Raw genomic sequence first — 22,969 nt, 5'->3', positions numbered from 1 at the left:
CTTCTTCTTCTACGTCCCCATTCAAAAATACAGATTTAACATCCATTTGATATACTTTAAAGTTATGAAATCTTGAAAATGCAAAGAACATTATTATGGCTTCAAGTCTATCTACAGGTGCAAATGTTTCTTCAAATTCTCTTCCTTCTTGTTGTGCATAGCCTTTGCATACAAGTCTTTCTTTGTTCCTAGTTAACTCTCCATTTTCATTTAATTTTTTTTTTTGAATTCCCATTTTGTCCCAATAACATTTTTATCATGAGGTCTTGGTAATAATTCCCATGTATGGCTCTTTTCTATTTTGTCAAGTTCTTAATCCATAGCCTTAACCCAACATTCATCTTTGCTAGCTTGATTTTCATTTTTTAGCTCAATGATGGATAGTAAGGCTACATAAATAGAAGTTCCAACAAGAGTTCTTCTAGTTTGTACTCCAGCTTCCTTATCACCTAGAATTTGAGATTCTAGTTGATTTTTCTGAACATACCTTGATGAAGTCTTTTATGATGCTTCTATACTGTTAATTCCTTCTTCTAATGCTTCATTTATTCCCTCTCCTACATCCTTTTTTCTTGTTGTAGGAGTATATTCATCATCTATTGCTGCTTCCTTTTTCGTACATGTGGATGTTTCATCAATCACAATGTCAATGCATTCAATGATATTTTGAAGTCTTTTATTGTACCATTTATATCCTTTGCTTATAGAGGAGTATCCAAGGAGAATTCCTTCATCAACTGTAGCTTCAAACTTTCCAAGTTTATCATCATTATTATTTATGTAACATTTTCTTCCAAAGACTCTAAAATGCTTGACAGTTGGAGGCTTACCAAACCATATTTCATGAGGTGTTTTGTCACTGTTTACCTGAATATGAACTTTGTTGAGGATATATATTGTTGTATGTGTTGCTTCCCCATGGAAGGTATGACATGTTCTAGACTCCTCAAGCATGGCACATGCCATTTTTTGGATTGCTATGTTCATTCTTTCTACCACTCCATTTTGTTGAGGAGTTTTAGCTATAGAAAATTGCCTCTTGATGCCATCTTGTTCACAAAAGTTGAAAAACTCATCTGACATAAATTCTTTTCCTCTATCAGATCTAAGGAATTTTATTTTCAAATCTAACTCATTCTCTACTAGAGCTTTGAAGAATTTAAATTTATCAAATGAATCATATTTATGTTTTAATAAGCCAATCCAACACATATGAGTAAAATCATAAATGAATAATATGAAGTATTTTCCCCCTAAGGAAACTTATTTCTCATGGGACCACACAAATCAATGTGAATAAGTTCAAGTGGCTTACTTGAAGTGCCTTCTTTGGCATTAAACTACACCCTGGTTTTCTTACCAAATTGACATGATTTATGGTATTGTCTAGTAGAGAGATATTAGGCAAGTCACGAACAACTCCCATTCTGGTTGACTTAAGTAATTGAATAAAGCTTAGATGTCCCAATATTTTATGTAAGATCCAAATTTCTTCTGATTTTCTCAAGTAACAATGTTCTAAACCACCTTCCAAGACATAAACATTACCTAGAGTTCTCGTTCCCTTTATTATGATCTTACCTGTATCGAGATTTCGTACCACACAATTCTTTGATCTGAAAACCACCTCATGCCCTTGATCACACATTTGACTAACACTCAACAAGTGATGTTTTAATCCATCAACAAATAAAACATTTCTAGCTTTAACCTTTTCTTTCAACAAAATAGTTCCTTTTCCTTTGATAGAAGCAAGTGAATTATTTCCAAATGTTACATTCTTTTCTTTCTTTATTTCATTAAAGGAAATAAACTTATATTTATCACCTGTCATATGTTTTGAACATCCACTATCAATGTGCCACATATTTCCTTGATCTCCTTCATATAAAGCTAAACCATAATTCTCAGATTCTATGGTTTTATTTTCCCATACCTTAGATGTTGTTGATTTTTATTCATTCTGAAGAGTTGATCATATTTTTCTTCTGCATTCAGTTTCTCTATGCCCAAAATTATTGTAAAAGGAACATTCAGATTCATCTCGAAGAGGTGAGAAGGTATTTTAAGATCATTTCTTTAACTTGTAATCATTATTTTGTTTTCTTGCTTCTCTAGTCATGATAGTTTTATAAGCAACATATTGAGCAACCTTATCACCAAAATTATGACAAGTGAAACATTGACCATTAAACAAAAAGTTCATGGGAGTGTAGTAACTTCTTGTGTAGCTTTCCCTTTGATTGTGATAAGGTTGATTCATGTGAGAAACATTTGATCCCTTATTCCTTTGGTGAGAGATGAAATTTTGTTGACTGCTTCCTTTTATTGCATTGAGATAGCTTCTTGTACCTATTTCAAAAGCTTTTACAGTATTTGATGATTCTCCATTGTATCTGAGACCTATGCTTATAAGAGGAGAACATTGTACTTTGATGATTTCTTCTAAGGTCTCAAATCCTTTAGAAAATATAAGGTTTATATTTTTTTCTATCTCAAGTTCCTTCCTTAGAATTATAGATTCTAGTTCTAACTTTTCATTATGCCTCTCTTTTTCTAGGATTTGTTTCTTTATAGCTTCCTCTCCTAATTTAGATTCTTCTAAATGAATGTTAATTTGAGTTATTTCTTCTATGGGATTATCCTTTTCTTCTAGTGAATCCATAAAAACATCATCAGACCCATCATTACATTTATCTTCAAATGGCATAAGTAATTGATATTCTTGATCAGACTCACCTTTTTTGCCATTTGAAATACCATCACTATCTTCATGTGTGTAGAAGTTTCTCTTGTTTTAGAACCTTCCTATAAAATTTACTTTTGCTAAATTCTTCATTTTCTCATGGTTTTCTTTATAAGGGCATTTAGCATCATAACGACCAACTCTTCCATAAGAAAAAAAAATTGAAAGGAAGCTTACCTCTAAATATACTAGTGCCTACTTGGAGTTTCTTTATGAAGTTTACCTCTTCTTCATCTAATACATACCCTGATTCCTTGAGATCCTCCTTTTCCTTTCCTTTATAAGTAGCTTTGAATGCAACTTCTTTGATATCTGAGGGATCCCCTTTTCTCATTTCATAGGCTTTTAAATTCCCATGAAGCTCTTTATAGTAAGGTTCTTCAAATCCTGCATTTATTCAAATGTAGAGACTTTCGAATCAAATTTTGGGGTTAGAGATCTTAAGATTTTCTCAACCATTGATGATTATTTTATTTCATCGCCAATATTTCTAATTGAATTAACGATCTCATATAACCTAAGAAATAAACTTGCAATACTTTTATCATTATACATTCTAAGAGTTTCATATTGAATTCTAAGAGTTTGAATTTTGGCACTTTTTACATTGGCGTTTCCTTCATAACTTTGGATGATCTTGTCCCATATAGCCTTTGTGGTATTCAACTGCATGAATTTGACAAATTCTAATTCTACCAAGCTTCCTAACAGAGCATTGACATCCTTTGCATTGGTCTCATACTTTTTCCTTTTTGCTGCATTTGGGGGAATGAAGTATGGATATTGATAGCCCCCTTCAACGATTCCCCAAACATTCGCTCCAAGTGACTGTATGTAAGCTCTTGATTTGACTTTCCAGAAAACTAGATTGGATTCATTAAACAATGGTGGCCTAATATATGTTGCTCCCTTTTGGTTGCTCATCTTGATGAATCTTCCTTCAAGAAATCAAGGTTCTTCTGAAGGACCTACTCTGATGCCAATTGTTAAGAAACATACTAAGAAGGGAGGTGAATCAATATTTTTAATCTACTTAACCTTCTTCTTTTAACATTCAGATATCTATATGATACTATTATGAAGTAAACCTACGTATGTATGCGACTATAATGAATACAAGTAGCGTATATCTAATTAACTCATTTTTTAGTTAATTCATCAACTATTTAACTTGAACCAATGTATCAATACTTCAATATACATTAATTAAATAGTAACCATGTGCATTAAGAACAAAATAAACCATTACACATAAGCAACACATCAACACTCATGAAAATCAAGTTTTTTAGGTGGAAACCAATGTGGGAAAAAGCCACCACTACTATCATCTTTGTCTTCTTCTTTTATTATAAAAAAAAAATTCTTATAATCTTGTACTGGTGTAGACTCATACTAGTATGTAGGAACCCACTTGCATAAGGCTGCAAAATTCTCTGATTCTCCAACTTCTATTGGAAGGGAGCTACAACCCCCTTATCATCTGTTATTTGTGAACCACTTTTCAGAATATTTCAAACCGGATACATTCCAAATATCATATAGCAATAATGAAATCAACATTGTATCAAGTCATTGAACCAACTCTATCACCAAATCAAATATTGAAATAAATTATTCAAACAACCAGACCAACTTATATCATTGTACACCCATTCATCAGAATACCAGACTACATATTGTTCATCACATAAACCAGATCCTGTCACTGCAAACCATGATTTAACACATGTTAGAATGTATATGTTGTTGTTCAAAGCATACCTACATATATACGCACTTTACTTTTGGATGACCTACGTACAAATCTCGAAACATAAGAATATGAATTTGAATTACTGTACTACTAAAATAATCATTGAAACACATACTGACCACATCATAGATCTTTGAACCACATACATATAATCACATAGCAGCATCATTACTATTTATCAGTTCAACCCAACCAACACGGATAAACATGCATTATCATGCAACATTTCATCGACAAATAACAACACACATAATAAAACAAATCAATCATTATCATAAGCTTATACTAAAAAACCCTATTAGATGTATGCGACCCTTATAAAGTGTTTTCACGTATGTACATGTCTTTTATACTTGAAACCCGCATATAGATCTATCTATTATGTAGAATACATTCGTGATCACCCAAAAGAATATTCACATATGTATATGACCTTTTTGAAGCAAACATGCGTATAGATCTGTAATCACTGAGTCAAACCTTTGTTTCACACCATAACACCTGTCAAACTCAAATGTTGGCATACACCATCAACAATTTACATATTAAAAATATTCATCACATATCTATCAAACCATAAGTAGATTATTCTATATATATATATATATATATAAATTCATTTCAGATCTAATAGATCTAATCCATTATCATACTCCTTGGTGCACACGTATTTTAGATAAAACCAATCATCAATAACCCAATACATGCACACCAAACACTTTGATCTCCATCTACTTATACAGATTAGGCCTTAGCCAATACCTTAGGCCAATTCTGTAGTTATGCCGATGGTATTCTTTGAGGAGATCAACTATTCATTGTTGCACTCATTACCATATGGGTCAATACTATGGTAAATACCCCTAGTATTGAGAATACTATGGTGTGTAAACTATACACGACTTTTCTTTACCATACCCATGTATGTATGTGGCCTTTGCTCATAGAACCTATGTATAATTCTTAAAACATCACCTTTATACATCCTCTGTTTATGAACTAATATTCATTTGTCCAAGTTCTTTATCACATCTGTACTGACTTGTATACTCATTCTGCTACCACCATGTTGACATCTTTATCAGGTAGGTTTCCATCAAGGACAACACATTAGTCATAATTCCAACATAGATCCCAAACCATTTTCATTAAACCCTGTTATCAAATCATTCATCATAGTGTTTTAATCAAATTTCGATATTCATCAACCAACCATCAAAATACCAAGATGAATCAACAAGTAGTTATATCGATCAAGTTACTTTTACTCATAAGTGTACATGGCTATTAAGAACCATATTCGCATATATACATTTGTTTCAAGAGAAAAAGTAGAGTACATATATTAGAGAAATTGGTCATTAAACATCTATGGCAAACATTAGTCAAGTACTCTAAACTAGACTTTCCATGTTTACAACAACATCAATCCAACAATCTTCCGTACCTTGCTTATCAAGCAACAAGAAACTCAATCAATGCCAAAAACATTCTTTCACCATATACAATCACTGTAAATCTTGTCTTTGTATAATCTAAACAACAGTAGAAATGATTTAAATCTCATCAAATAGAGAAGAATATCAAAATACAAGAAACTTTGAAAGAAGAAAAACAACAGTAAACTCAAGGTAGTATCATCAATGTGTAATTATGAAGACCAAGCACAATATGCATCATTATTCATGTAGGATCTGGAAGTCTCCATCCTCTACCTTGCATACAACCTATGTTATTCAAAACTCTCAAATCATACACACACTTCCATAGATATCTACATACACACATTTCTGCAAAATAATGAGTGTGACTCTAGTCCTGTAACAAACGAGTGAGTGCCCAAAAACTTTGTTTCATATTGTGCAAAAACTTCACTTTAATCTCATATATTAGACCTTTGCCATCACATATTCAGATCCATGTTGAAACAAAATTCTACATAAATCAAACTATTATATCTAATTTGCCAGCAAATAACTTAGCATATAAGAATCCATACCAAGTAATAATGGTTTCTATCAGATCCCTCATTAAATATTAAGATTTGAAACTCATTTTCTCACCTTGGTGCACACTTGTTTGAAACAAATCACAAGCACATTCGTATGAATTCACACTCTACTATTTAATCTCCTTCTCCTTTTATAACATTTTGTGTTGCCAATACCATAGGAAAATCCTTTTTTTTTTATGGGAATTGTCGACATGATCAAATAGATGTTTCCAACTCAAAACCTTGGGTAATTAACATGGGAAATGTTCATTGTTATTTTATTTTCGATTCACAAGGTCACATACATGACTATTATTCAGTATGACTACATATGTACATGACTTTATCTCATAAGAGTTGCATATGATTTTGCAAACTACAAATTATTAAACTTTTCTCAAATGAATCCTATCAATGCACATCATCATGCTCTACAATTCCTAATAAAGCATCCATATTATCTAAAATAGTTCAACAATTATTTTTAGAGCTCAAAAAACATCATCCATCCATCAACTTAACTAGGTTCATCAATTCTACACTGAGTCAAGAGTGTGACACAATGATGGTAAGTTAGTAAGACAAGTTTGCATCAAGGACAACACATTAGCCATAATGCCAACAAATTTCTTACATAGTGGCCAAAATCATGACAGGCATAGCATTTGATCTTAAAAAGATCCTTCTTCTTCTCACCTTCTAGGTTAGGTCCTTTGGTAGACCCCTTCTTTGCTCTCCCTTTTCCTACTAGGGCCACACTTTCTTGTTCCTCCTCACTTTTCTGAGTCTTATTATTGTTCTCATTAAAATGGATTAGTATATGCTCCTTCTTCATGAAATCACTCCATAACCAATCTCAAATTGATAAGGTGTCTCATCCATTGATGAATTGAACAAAGAAATCCCACTTCTTAGTAAACCCATTCAGGGCTATTCACACTATCATGTCGTCATTTGATTTATCTCCAACAACTACTAAATCATCCTTTACAAGTTAAGTTATGGTGAGGTAACTCACAATGCTTTCTCCCTCATTCATTTAGGTATTTCTCAACTTCTCTCTCAGAATTAGATTCCTATTAGTGGTAGCATCTTGGAACAATTTTAGAATGACATCCCACATCTTCTTCATTGTATAAAAATCATTTATATGTGGAACAATATGGTCCTTAACACCATCAATGATTATCCTCCTCACTTTCACATCTTCCTTATTGTATGATGTATAGCTACAACACGGGTGGCATATTCCTATTGACCATTTTCTTCTAGTAACAAAGAAAATTTGGCTTCCCAAACACCAAAATTAGAGGCACCATCCCATATATCCTAATCTCTCAATCCCGCTAAAGTCAATTATGAGAAACCATTGGAAAATATAGAAAAACCGAAATAAATTAGAAGAAGTCAAACTGGGTTTTATAAACCATTGATTTCTCTACCCATTCTTGCACTAAGCCTCTTCTTCCCTCAGATCTAGTCTGATAAGATGTGAAAGTCTTAAAATGGTTGTAGTTAATTTGGTTACTATTCACCTATCGTTAAAAGATTATTTTCCTTATGTAAATTATATATAACAAATATTGAATAAAACAGTACCGCAACTTCACTAGAATTAAATCATCGGAGATAAGAAAATATCACACACACAAAATAATATACATCGATATTTTTTGTCAAAATTTTCTTGGAAAAATCCTAGTGTGGGGAAAACTAATTCTGTAGATGAGGGTTTTATTATTCTTCAACAAATCAAGGATTACATAAACTGCTTACCTCTTAATAGAAAATCCCTGGCAATATTTTTTCCTTCACTTCTATTGGTAAAATAGGACCTCTACAAACAAAATCAACCCTGTCTATGCAAGTTATATAGGTCGATTGGAAATGTGTACAACCTCCTTTTAGAACACACATTGCCTTTGGAAAATTCTTCTGGTGAAATAAAATGCCTCTAGAAACTCACTAAAGCCACTTGTACTTCCTTTGGTAACTGTCTTTAGCGACTAGAAATAGATCTGTAGCTCCAACAACTCACACTGGCTAATGAAACCTCTCTCTACATAAATAATTGAGCTTCCTTCCTTCTTGCAGAAAACTAAAATCTCTATGAATAATTTCTATCAAAATTCTCTCCTCAATTTCTCCTAATGAAATCCCATTGCTAGTGTCTACCACACTATCACTACACAGTTGCTTTCACAATAAACCATTGTGTTTGAATGATATCCAAAGGTGCCATTTATCTCATCTTGTAATCTCTCATTGAGCAATTGATGGCCATGATCTAACTCCAATTGATGGCTAATATCATATCGACTTGAAAATATTTTTTCTAGAAGTCACTAGAAAAAAAATCAATCTGTCTCTATTAATCGAGATTAATTAACCACTTTTCCTAAGTTAGGAAAATAATTAGATTAGATAATTAAATCTAATTAAGACAATTTTCCCTAGAAATTTTTTTTGGGTATTCCAGTTAATTAATACATTTTCGTTTCTAGCTTCACAAACACCACCTGAGACTAGAACATATATCTAAGCTAAAAAAACTAATATTTTGGTTGTGAAGTGATAACCATAATGGCCCATATTCTAGGGCTTTTACCTAGGTGACTATGAGTGGGAAGTCTCTACGATATTCGAGGTAGATGCCAATCACCTTACCAATGCTCCTTGAGGGTGGTTCTCAGCTTCATTGAGGTTACTTGCGCAAGTCAAGGCTGGTATAGGGAGGTTGGGGTAAATGCTTATCTAGTTCTCTCAAGTGTTCTGCAAGATTAGGCACAAAGTGACGCAGAAAATTCATTTTACCATTGAATGATTGTATCTCCTTTTTGTTCCTAGGCAGATTGATTTGCTGAATTGGTTGCACACATGCTGGGTCTATACGAATGCCATCCTTTGAAATGATGTGCCCAAGTAATTTGCCTTTCTCCATGGTGAACAAGCTCTTCTTAGGATTCAGCGATAGACCATATTTCCTGCACTTTTGAAAGACAATTTTTAGGTGATGCATGTGCTCTTCATCAGATTTGGAAAATACCGTCAAATCATCCAAGTACACCACCAAAAACACATCCTTCTCGTTTGCAAAAGCCAAGTCCATTACCCGCTGAAATGTAGCACCTGCGTTCTTTAAACCGAAGGGCATTTTTCCGTAGTGAAAGGTTCCCATGGAGTGGTAAATGCTGTCTTGTCTCTATCATCTTCATCGATAGAAATTTGGTTATATTCGGAATAACCATCAAGTAGTGACATACGAGATGCCCCCACTACTCGTTAAAGTATATGGTCCATCTTGGGCAGCGGATAGTTGTCCTTCAATGAGACCTTATTTAGATTTCTGAAATCAATGCATAGGTAGATCTCACCGGTCTTCTTGCGTACAGGCACTAAGTTAGATATCCAATCTGAAAATCTGATGGGCACAATGATACCTGACTTGTACAACCTGTTTACCTCCTTTTCGATAGATGGAAGCAACTTTGGATTTATCCTTCTCAGCTTCTGTCTAAATGGTTTTTGATTGGGCTTGATAGGTATTGTGTGCTGAATAATATTTGTATCATAGGTTTTCAAATCAGAATAGTCCCAAGCAAACACATCAGCAAATGAAGCCATCAAACTGATGTATTTGTCCTTGATCTTTGGCGGTAATGATTTGGACAATTTTACTAAATTTGGATTGGTTGTTGTACTGATGTTGACTTCTTCTACACCTTTCTTTGTTGGCTGCAATGTTGGCTTGCAGTTTACATCATCCTGATCAAAAAGTTCCTCTAGAGGTATCAAGCCTTTAGGAATGATGTTATTCTTCAGCTGTAATATGTCCATTTGATTGATCTGCACTTCATCTGTACCATTCCCTTTGCCCTCATTGTTTTCCATATCAATTGAGGTTTCTTTGAACTTGCCTGTTGAGCAGAAAATCCTTAATCTCCTCATCATCTTGAAACACTTGCCAATATCGCTGATTGTCTGGAATGGTTGGACGATGCTTGACATGGATTTCAAATTTATTGTTGTAGTTAATGGGGATCTTCAAGCTGCTCGCTGCCTTGGCAAGAGCATCAGCAATACTATTTTGTATATGTGGCACACATGTCAAGGTTTATTCTAAAAATAACTTCAAGATGTCTAAAACTGCATTACGATAGGCCTGCATCCTAGGATGTTTTGCTTGATACCCACCTCTATCCTGTTTTATTACCAACTCGGAGTCGCCATATACTGAAATCCTTTTTGCATTCAGCTTTCTAAGAATCTTCAGGCCAGCAATCAGAGCTTCATACTGAGCTTTGTTGTTTGAACATTCAAAGGCCAGCTTGTAGGAGCAAACCCTCACGCTGCTAGGCACTTTGTTTGGGGTGGAGAAAGGACCGCGTACCCAAATATCAATTCCAGTGCCATCATTCCCCACTGCTCCATTGAAATCCATGGTCCACATTCCTTCTTCCTCCTCTTGTAAGTGTTGGAAATCTGCTTGTCGTGCCTTGTCTGCTTGCTGTCCATTACTTTCAGCTGATTGCCCAACATTTTCCTGCTTTTCTTGTCTTTCTTTTTTCAAAATTTCTCTGAAATTTTCTGTCATTTTCGGAATGTCCTCTGCTTCTACTATCTGACTATCTATCTCATTTAAACTATCTGAAAACAAAACAAAAGACTCTAAATCTATATGTACATAGTTGATAGGATGATTTATAGGTTTCTCCTTGCTTGCGATCATATATTTCATTTTTTGTTCCCGATATAACTTCCTCATTTGTCCAAACACCGGGATTGTTGCATAGGAGAAATCCAGCTGTAGTGTCCCTTTCAATTTTGCTACCCAAGACCTGGAAAGAAGCATGTCAAACCTTGGAGGAATATCTACTACCACCACATCCATCAATACATTTTTCATAGGAAGCTGATCCAAACTCACAACTAAGTCTTTGATGAGTCCTATACATCTTACTCTGCTGGAATCGAATGAATAGAGATCATGATATTGCCGGGTGATGTCCAAACCAAGCTTGTCCATGATAGCTTTTGGGCATGAGATTGTAAGAAGCTCTGGAATCGAACATGGCATTGTGTAATACAAAATCATGTAATCATAAACTGATATAGAAAGGCGGCACATCGCTATCAGGAAACTCACCATTGGATTCTGGTCTGTTACACAAAAATATCATCACCATGATTATTTGCAGTCAGTATGGGTCTATCATCACTTATACTGTCCTCCTAAGCAAGTCTCAGACCTCACTTCTTCAAATCAAGCTTTGGAAATGAGATAAAGACATTAAAAATCAATGTAACTCTGGTTCCGCACTTTCTCTCATGGTCACCTGCGGTCCCTCACCTTCTGTGTACAAAAACTGCGGACCTGCCCGCTCTGTCCCCAATGGTGTAGGTGCGTACCCCTGTGAAAGTCAAAAGGCACAAGTTTTATCTTAAAAAAATCACTTTGGGTTAATTGTAGAGGTTTCTAGAAGGAATTTTGACGTGGATTGTTCACTCTGAGGTGGTTCATGCATCCCAAAAGAGAAGGAGCTAATCCCTTTGTTATGAAACCAGCTCAAGAAAAGATAGAAAAGATAGATCAACGCCTTAGAATTCAGCCTCTTCGAGGGGGCAACCTCCTTTACATTACATAAATGAACAATTCTTGGATGATACAAATGACAAAACCTCCTTTCTATATATAGGAGTCTAAGGAGTCACAATATAATCCAGCCGACCTAACAATAATAATATAAAGCCACAAAAATAACAATAGAGGGATTCTATGGGGCACAGAAATAACAATATGGGGGTAATAGGGGCACAACAATATAAATAAGGGGTATAACTACAATAGTAATGGGGTAATCACTAGTATTATAGGGACCCAACATGCCCCTCTCCTTCAAAAAAGTGTTGTCCTCAACGCTTGAGTAGTTCTGGATACTTCTGCATAAAATTCTCATCCTCCCATGTGGAATCTTCAGCGGATAAGTTCTTCCACTTGATAAGATACTCTGAAATTGATCGATTTCGTAGCTGTCGAGTTCTTGTTTCTGTGACTGCTTCCGGTTCCAATATAATTTTTCCTTCCTCGTCAAGTTCTGGCAATATTGTTTGAATTGGGAGCTTGTCACCTATAACCTTCTTTAAACATGAAACATGGAAAACTGGGTGCAATCGAGAAGCTGCAGGAAGCTCCAATTTGTATGCCATAGTACCAATCTTTTGCAACACCTTGTACGGACCATAATACTTTGGTGATAATTTATTATCCTTCTTAGCTTGCTTTAGGGACATTTGCTTATATGGTTGTAGCCGTAGGAATACCCAATCACCTACATCAAAACTTCTTTCACTGCGATGTTGATCTGCCTGTTGTTTCATTCTATTTTGTGCCAACACGAGGTTATCCTTTAAGAGTTGGAGGACTTGTTGTTGATGTTCGATGTGATGTTCCACTGCCTGAACCTTAGAATTTTCTCTTAAATATGATGTGATGGATGGTGGTTGATACCCATAAAGTGCCATAAATGGGGTCATTTTTGTTGCTGTATGGAAGGAAGTGTTATACCACCATTCAGCCAGAGGCAACCATTTGACCCATTGTGTCTGTTTATCAGATACAAAGCAACGAAGATATCCTTCCAAACATTTGTTTACTATCTCAGTTTGCCCATCAGATTGAGGATGATAAGATGAGCTATGAGCTAACTGAGTACCAAGACAAGAAAATAATTCTGTCCAAAAATTTCCAGTGAAAATGGGATCTCTGTCACTTACAATAATCTTTGGGTTTCCATGTAGCTTTTGAACTGTTTCCATAAATGCAGTAGAAACTGTACTGGCTTTAAATGGATGTGATAATGCACAAAAGTGTGCATACTTGGTAAGTCTGTCAACTACCACCATGATGACACTCTTTCCCTCAGACTTGGGTAAACCTGTGATAAAATCCATTGAAACCTCCTCCCAACGTTGGCTTGGAATGGATAAAGGTTGTAATAGACCCGGTGTCTTAATTGTTTCAACTTTATTTTGTTGGCAAACCAAACATTCCGCCACAAACTTTTGAATATCTGATTTAAGGCCATCCCAAAAAAATTCCTTCTTAACCCTGTGGTAAGTTTTTAAAAATCCTGAGTGCCCTCCTAAGGGAGAAGTGTGCAATTCCATAAGAATCTTTTGTTTTAGCTGGGAATTCTTACAGAGGTATAAGCGATCTTTGTACCATAACGAATCATTTTGCCAGCTAAATGTATCAGAAGTACTGGAATCTTGTTGTAGCTTTCGAATAAGTGCCCACACTTCTTCGTCATTCTTCCATTCCTCCCTTGCTTCGTTTATCCAATCTGGTTGGATAATAGAAATGGCACACAACAATGCTTCCACATCCTCATCCTTTCTTGAGAGTGCATCTGCCACCACATTTTGCTTCCCTTTTTTGTAGATGATTTCAAAGTCATAACCCAACATCTTTGTGACCCACTTTTGTTGCTCTTCAGAGGATAATCTTTGTTCTAAAAAGTATTTAAGGCTATCATGATCCGTTTTTACCTTGAAGTGTCTTCCCATTAGGTAGGGTCGCCATTTCTTAAGTGCATGGAGTATTGCCAACATTTCCTTCTCATAAATAGCTTTGCTTAAAAACTTTCCCTTGATTGGACGACTTTCAAAAGCAATGGGTCTTTCATCTTGCATTAGAACAGCACCAATTCCATTTCCTGAAGCATCACATTCCACAATAAAGGTTTTTGTGAAGTCCGGTGTAGCTAAGACCGGTGCTTGGCACATTGCCTCTTTAAGATGTTCAAAGGCCTTTGTTGCTTCCGGAGTCCATGAAAATGAATCTTTCTTCAATAATGTTGTTAGAGGTGCTGCTATTCTCCCATAATTCTTAACAAACTTGCGATAATACCCTGTCAACCCAAGAAATCCTCGCAGATGCTTTATGGATGTGGGGATTTTCCATTCCTTAATGGCTTTAATTTTGCTAGGGTCTACCTTAACTCCTTCATGAGATACAATATGACCCAAATATTCCACCTCCTGGACTCCAAAGAAACATTTGGATCTTTTTGCATATAATTGTTTCTCCTCCAATAGTTGTAGCACCCTGTCAACATGTTCAACATGATCCTTCCAAGACTTGCTGTAGATTAGTATATCATCAAAAAATACTAACACAAATTTTCTAAGGAATGGTTTGAAAATTGAATTCATCAAACCTTGAAATGTTGAAGGTGCATTGGTAAGGCCAAAAGGCATGACCAAAAATTCATAATGACCCTCATGAGTTCTAAATGCCGTTTTCGGAATGTCTTCAATCTTCATTCTGATTTGATGATATCCCGAACGAAGATCCAACTTGGTGAAGTAAATTGATCCATGCAATTCATCCAGTAATTCATCAATGACAGGAATGGGGAACTTATCTTTAATAGTGAGCTTGTTGAGCTCCCTATAATCCGGACACATGCGCCATGATCCATCCTTCTTGTGCACCAATACTACTGGAGCTGAGAAAGAACTTTGACTCGGTTGAATTATACCAGCCTCTAGCATTTCTGCAACCATACGTTCAATTTCACTTTTTTGGACATAGGGATATCTGTACGGCCTGATGTTTGGAGGAACACTTCCTGGAATCAGATGAATAGCATGATCATGATCACGCATAGGTGGGAGACCTTTGGGAGTCTCAAATACCTTGGAATGATTGTCCAGGACTTTTTGGAGATCTGGAGAAATAGATGATTCCAATGTGGAAACATCTAGCGAACATAATTGTGCAATTACACCTCTTTGCTCCTTTTTTAGAAGCTTTGTCATGCCATTAGAGCTGATTATCTTTCCTGGTTTCCCTGCAATACCCCTTAATTCAACTTCCTTTCCTTCCGTAGAAAATTTGATGAAAAGTTCTTGAAAATTAAAAGCTATTGTACCCAAGGATTGTAGCCATTGGACTCCTAGTACAACATCAGCACCTCCCATTGGAATGGAAAGCATTGGGCTAGTCAATACATATTCTCCCATGGATAGCTTGATATTATGGCACTTTCCAGAGCAATTTATTGTTCCTCCATTTGCAATCATCACTTGACACTCTGGTGCTGGATATAGGAAGCAATTCAATTCTTTTGCTACCCTACAATGAATAAAATTGTGGGTGCTTCCTGAATCAATCAACACTATTACCTTTTTCTTCTTGATTTGTCCTTCTATCTTGATGGTTTGAGGAGTGGTAATTCCCGCCAATGCATTACAAGATATGGTCGGATTTATTTGTTCTTCATCTAGGCTTTGTTCCTGGAGTATATCCTCTTCTTTTGACCTTTCTTGCTCCTTTTCTTCTTCCTCTTCACAATCTATGTAGAATAATTTCTTCTCAGCACACTTATGACCTTTAGTGTATTTGCTATCACAACTGTAACAAAGCCCTTTTGCTCTTTTTTCTTCCAATTGTTGTGGTGTCAACCTTATAGGTTGTGGAAGACTAGGGGCAACAACACTTCCGTCTTTATAGTTGTGAGTGGTATGCTTCCTGGTTGCCATAATTTTGCTTTCCATTTTTCTTGCTAACCTGAATGCCTTCTCTAATGAATCAGGTTCCCAAAGGCGAACATCATGTTGGATATTATCCTTTAAAGACCCTATGAACACATCAATCCTATGCTCCTCTGGAATATCTTTTACCCTTATGTTCAATTTTTGGAACTCCTCAATGTGCTCCATTATTGAACCCTTTTGTTTGAGACTTATCAATTGGCTAAAAAAAGTGTTGCTTTTTGTATCCTCATAATGTGCTATCAATTCTTCCGTAAAAATTGCCCAAGTGATAAATTGTTTACGAGAGCAAAGCCATTGATACCATACAAACTGATTTGGTTCCAAATATAAAGTTGCCATACGTACCTTTTGTGTGTTTTGCACATTATTGAGATCGAAGAATTGCTCCATCTGTAATATCCATGTGGCGGGATCCTTGCCATCAAACTTCCTCATATCGATTTTTGGAATATGGTGATTCTTCGATCCAACATTAGAGTCTATGGAATCATGATTAACATTTCTTTTGTTCTCATCATGAGTTTCCTTTACTACCTTTTCACCATTAGTGACCCTTTCTTGTAGCAACTTCTTCAATTCTTCCATGTTTGTCTTCAAATCTATCTTCAAATCTGCCATGTTTCTCTTCAAATCTTTCTTCGAATCATCCATCTTAGCTTCCATGCCCTTTATCTTAGATTCCACGCCATTTATCTTAGATTCCACGCCACTTATCTTAGCTTCTGTTAGCTTTTGTGAGCGTGACATTTGTTGCACTTGTTCTTGTAATTTTGATATATCATGTAGCATTTCTTCCTCTTCTTCATGAGTCATGCTAGAGCTTTCAGGTTCCTTACTAGGTGTTTGCATTTTCTTTCCTCGGGGCATCAGTTACCGATAATAATGCTTTACTATGCCCTTTGAATTCCGTTAAACCAAGCTTACACAAAAATTTAAAAAAAAACTACACACCTTTTTTCACTTTATAGAAGCCTGATATTGAATCTGATGTATCTCTGTAATTTCGGATCATCCAGTTCTGAAATTGTACCTGTAGTAGCCTTCTGCGTCCTCTTTCCAATGCCACAAGTCTGAGCCAAATTGGATTCTCCAAGGAAGAGTTATGTGAAATCTCCCACAGTGACTTGCTTTTAGACTGGTTCAGTAGAGCGAACTTGTACGACGTGCCACGAGTCACTGTTTCAACCTTTGAATCTGAAACACACACACAAGAAACTACAGTCCGTCCTCTTTCTGTACCTTCTTACGAAATTTCAATCCGATCCCCAGAGAGAAAGTTATGACGATTTTCCCCAGGTCACCTGTTTTGAATGTAATTCAGGAGTCTGCAAAAAGACCAACTTCCTCAGATCATATCTCCGCAAATATCGCGCGAAAAGCTCTGAAATTCGGACCCAAGGTTCAGCGCGATTTCTTCTCAAATGGGTTTTTTTTTGCGACTTCTGAAACGTCACAGAAAAAAAGTTATAGCGAAAATGCCACGATGACCTGTTTGGAGCAGCGAAACCCTAGAATCCAAAGCTCTGATACCAAATGTTATGAAACCAGCTCAAGAAAAGATAGAAAAGATAGATCAACGCCTTAGAATTCAGCCTCTTCGAGGGGGCAACCTCCTTTACATTACATAAATGAACAATTCTTGGATGATACAAATGACAAAACCTCCTTTCTATATATAGGAGTCTAAGGAGTCACAATATAATCCAGCCGACCTAACAATAATAATATAAAGCCACAAAAATAACAATAGAGGGATTCTATGGGGCACAGAAATAACAATATGGGGGTAATAGGGGCACAACAATATAAATAAGGGGTATAACTACAATAGTAATGGGGTAATCACTAGTATTATAGGGACCCAACACCCTTGATGAGAGGAGCTATCCCTTTGAAGGAGGGCTTTATCCCTTTGAAGGAGGACCTAGTAACCTCCCTCCATTGCACTATAAATACAGGCATTGGGCTAGTTGCTGGAGAGGTTAGAAGCTGAACATTTTTTAGGGTAAATGCTGGTGAAATCAAGACTTCCTAGTTGAGCTTAAGAGGAGAGATCACACATTTTTTGGCTTCATTGGGGAGTGAGTGAAACTTGTCAAAGTAGAGGAGACTTCTTGCTGGACCCTGGGAGGAGCTTGTACAACGTCAAGGCAAAGGTTGTAAAGTTCTTCTTCTTTTGAATTAATACAATCAAACTTATTTTTCTCAAAAAGTATCTTATGTTATTTGTTTCATGGACTCCTTGACTTTCATGTTAAATATGTTTTATGCAATTGGCTTTTTAGGTGCTATTTAATTTGTTTGCCTTGTTTGTGTTTGCAGATTCGCAAAAAGGAGCTCACTTGGATCAAAGGAGCGAGGGCATCCACAGGCTTGCGTTGGACCTAAGGTAGGCCATAAAAACACTTGTTTGCTATTTGTTTATCAAAGCATATTTAGAGAAAGATAGTGTCTGGTTGGTTTGCTTGTCATTAGGTCTTCTTTAGATTCTAGGAAGGTCTATCTTGTCCGCAAGATCGACTTATTCCGTGTGACAAAATGGCGACTCCGCTGGGGACTTGATTGTTTTCCTTGTTTTTACTTTGACCTGAGAAACTCTATTTTTGTTTCTGTTTTTGGCTTGTTGTGTGTAAAAGTGGGTAGAGTTTTTAGATCTAGGGTTATTTTTCGTTTTTCATAGCTTTGGGAGAGGACCGCACCCTAGCCGTTTGACACAGTGCGTACTTACCCGCAGCTTGGCTTTTAGCACAAAGCGGGACCGCACCTGTGCCAACTATGGGCCTGCGGACCCTGTCAAAATTTTGAAAACCCTAAGATTTCCTCTGTTACTCAGCTTAGTTTGTCTTTAGAAATTGTTATCCACTACCCAGACCTGCATATAACTTGTCAGAAGCTTTCCTTGAATTGATTTCGTTAGTGTTAGGGTTTTAGGTGAAATTCCTAGGAGTTTTTCTTGTTGGGTTTGTTTTTCATTGTGGTTGTGTAGTGGCTATGAGCTTAGAAGCTGTAGGGACTTCAGATCACCTTAGTGTCTACCAGCCTTCTTATGAGTTTGACCATTTATGAAATCTCCCCTTGTTTGAGGAATCCTCTTTGAGTTTTCTCTTTACAAAACTTCGAAAAGCTTGTATTTGAAAGTTTGGATTTTCATTTTCAAAAAGAAAACAAAATTGGTTGTTCTTGACTCATTTGTGATTCTACATAAATTGGTCCTTAGCTTACATCTAGATAAGTAAAACATCCTTAAAAAAGACTTTTAGTAGGCTTTGACTTCAAATAGGTTTTTATAATTTGCAGATCTCAAAGTTAGTCATTTTCATTAGTTTTGAGTGTTTTATAAAAAATATAAAAAAAAATCTCTTTTGAAAAAAAGTTTGTTTTTTTTAGTGATTGAGTGCTTTGAAACGAAAAAGGGAAATTTTTGTGAAATAACTAGTTGTCTCGTTTTGAGTGCTTTGGAAAGGAAAAGCTCTTCTTTTAATTTGTTTAATTGAGAAAGATTTGTGTTTACAAAGTATTTGCATTCTCAAACTCTTTCTTAGTTTAGAAGTTCATCGAAGAGAAAAGGATTGTTTAGATCATCTTAGGTGCATTTTTAGTGATTTTGAGTCGAGTCTTCATACCACGAGTTTCATCTCCGCACCTTTGGACTTAAACAAAAATCACTAAAATTAACGCTTAAAGTAAAACTCACCTAGTAACATTTTTATTTCTAGGGCTCTAATACACCAACTTAGCTTAGGCTAGTGTCTTGGAGTAGGAGAGTAATTAACTCTCCAAGACAGTAAAAACAAACAAGTAGCTGTATCTTGTGGTAGGGAAGAAATCCAATTGTTGCATTTATGCTCTGGGAAAGCTCCTCTTAAAGGAGAAGCACGAGATCGTGTCCGAACCAGTGTGGGAATCAATCCTTCCTCATTGGGAACAACACCAGATATTCACGTATTAAAAACGGTAAACCTCGGATTAACCATTGTCGAGGAGCTTGGGGTCACTTGTTGGTAAACCTTGGATTATGTCAAGGAGCCTTCAAAGGGATTGAGCTTGCTACTCTGCCCTTGTGTGTGTATCGGATCGTAGACTGTTCCCCCAGGTGTATTTGTCTCAGTTGGTAGCCTTAGTGGCCATATTCTTTAGGACTCTTCCTAAGGTGACAGTGGTGGGAAGATCCCACTGTACCTGGAGCAGACGTTGGGTAGACTCACTTGGATTTTTTGGGGGGTTCACTTCACTCGGGACGGTTAAGTGGAGGAACTTGTGCCAGTCTATTCATTAAGCAGGTTGCCGGGGTAACTGTTCCAACCGCCATTTCTGTATTGAACTCTGCGATGTTGGATTTCATCACCAACTAGTGTTTTTAGTCCGGAAAGTTACTGTTTGTGTGTGTTTGATCTCCTAGATTCTTTAGGCGTGTGATTCAAATTTTTTTGGTTCTTTAGAAACTTTAGGTGCTTTTCATTGAGATTTTACTTTGTTTGCGTGTGAAGTAGTTAAAAGTTTTCAACTGTGGCTGAATTACCAAGACAGTCCCGTAGACTTCGGGGCCAGTCTCCTAAGTTTGTAAATGTGGCTGAGTTATTGAGGAAGTCCCGTAGACTTCAGGGCCAACCTCCTGAGGAAGTACCAAGCCAACTTGAAGGCTTAAAAGTCCTAGTAACTCCTAGAGACAGTAGAGTTGGGTCACCCGAGGAAGGAGAATCTTCTTTGATAGTAAATCCTAATTTTCAACCATTAGTAGCAGAGTATAATCCGCAGTCTGTGTCTGTCTCTGAAATCGCTGGTAACTTTTCATCTACTAGTGATATAGGTGAAGAACCCAAAATATCCAAGCCTGAAAGTGAATTTGCTGCTACTCCGACATTGGGGTTTGTTTCTCCAACTTCTAGTGGTCCTGGTTCACCTAGGGTAGAAAGAGTAATCACCCAAGATCTTCCTTCTGGACTTATTGCTATTGAAGAACTTGCTCCGGAAGAAGAAGTAGGCATCCCTATCCCTGAAAATCAACCTGTTATCGAACTAAGGGAGCGTGAATCAATTTTTTACAGTCCACCTAGGAGTAGTTCTTGGTATCTTTCTTTGACTAATTTTCTAGAAAACTCAGGGTTAAGTTTTTCACCACCTCGTGCTCCTTATTACCCAACACCTAGAGGTTTTTATACTCCCGTCAATATGGCAGGACAGTCATCCATGTTTACTCAATCGCTCGAATCTTTTTTGTACGGCGGTCCTTTTGTTCCCTCCGGGTATCAGTCACTTTCTGGTACTTTTTCGGGAGGATCTCCTCAACTCATTGAGAAAGGGTTATTAACTGGAAACAATGGTACTAAGATGTTGAGCGTAGAAGGCATTCTTATGATGTCAGGTTCTATTCCCAATCCTCAACCTCAAGGTGGCCAGTTACTGCCTGGGGAGCAGCCTCAATTAACGCCTGGGGGGCAACCTCAAGGTACACAATTTGCATCTGGGGGGCAACCTCAAGGACAGTACATACCTATGGGACAGTACGTTCCTCAAGGTCAACCCCAGACTCAATATGTACCCTAAGGTCAACCCCAGTATCAATTTATACCTCAAGGTCAACCCCAGTATCAGTATGTGCCTCAAGGGTATCAACCCCAAGGTCAATACTCGAACCAAGGTTTCCAACCACCCGAAGGTCAAACGTTTGTTCAAGGAACGGGAAATGTACCTTTCAATTATTAATCCTACCCTCAACCCGGTTATGGTCCTCAGTATTCTCAACTAGTTATGGGTCAGTACCCCAGAATGAATATAGTGTGGGATCCATTGCAAACCCAACAGGTGTTGCAGCCAAGTGTACAGTTTTCATCTCAAACTGGACAACCCTTAGTTTCTGGTACACCCCAGCAACCAGTCCAGTCTAACATTCAAACTTCTGTACCTTCGGTAGTTTCTCAGCCTGGGCCTAGTACACCTCGTACTCCGCCTCAAACGACTGCTACAACTGCCGCAACATCTGTTCAATCTACCCCACCTACTTCTGGAGTATCGACAGCTCCGGTTTCTACTGTTCCTGTATCTACTCCTCAGACATCTTTACCACCGTCTAGATCTACGATTCAAACTTCGGTTCAGATGCCTATAGGACAACCTGGTTTAAGTACGGTTGTCACAAGTCAACCAAAATTCACCTATTAACCATACCAGGGACAGTACCAATTCGGTCCTGCTGTGCAGCAGCCAGTCTATCAGTATCAACCATATCCTAGGTACACTTATCAACAACCTCAACAACCCCAGTACAGTCCGGTTAATCCTGGTTTTCCGGGAGGATACAATATCCCGAACGCGATTCCTATTCCTAGTTATCCTGGATATCCTCCTCTTGGGGCTGGTCTCATGACCCAGAGTTTTAGGGATCCTAATCGGAAGTTACCGTTTATCACAACTTTAGACATACCTGACTTGTCACGCCTAAAAAACGATCCCATTAATTATCTTCCGTTTTGGCCGCCAATGCCGAATAAGTTGCCCAGTGACATTCCCAAGTTCGAAGGTAAATCAGGAGAGGACCCGTTGAACCATGTGATGACTTACCACCTCTAGTGTGCGTCTAACTCCATTACAGATGATTCAATCCATCTTATACTTTTCCAGCGCACTCTAATTGGTCTCACGGCCAAGTGGTACATTGAGTTACCATGAGGCACTTTTTATAATTTTAGTCAGTTAGCTACCTCGTTTTTAACTCATTTTCAGTTGCTAGTCCGATATGACAATGGCACGGAATTGTTAACTTCGCTAAAACAATCGACATCCACTTACATTTTAGATCATATTCATGAGTGGAGACGTCGACGTCGTTTAGTGAAGGTATTTATTCCGGATCAAATCTTGGCTGAGTGGTTTGTAAAATCTTTGTTGCCAAAGATCACTGAAGATGTTGCTAAAG

The sequence above is a fragment of the Pinus tabuliformis genome, chromosome 8, assembly GCF_031772625.1.
Source record: "Pinus tabuliformis cultivar Carrire ecotype Pingquan chromosome 8, CPIR1, whole genome shotgun sequence".
NCBI classification, from domain to species: domain Eukaryota; kingdom Viridiplantae; phylum Streptophyta; class Pinopsida; order Pinales; family Pinaceae; genus Pinus; species Pinus tabuliformis.
This window is presented reverse-complemented; position numbering follows the sequence as displayed.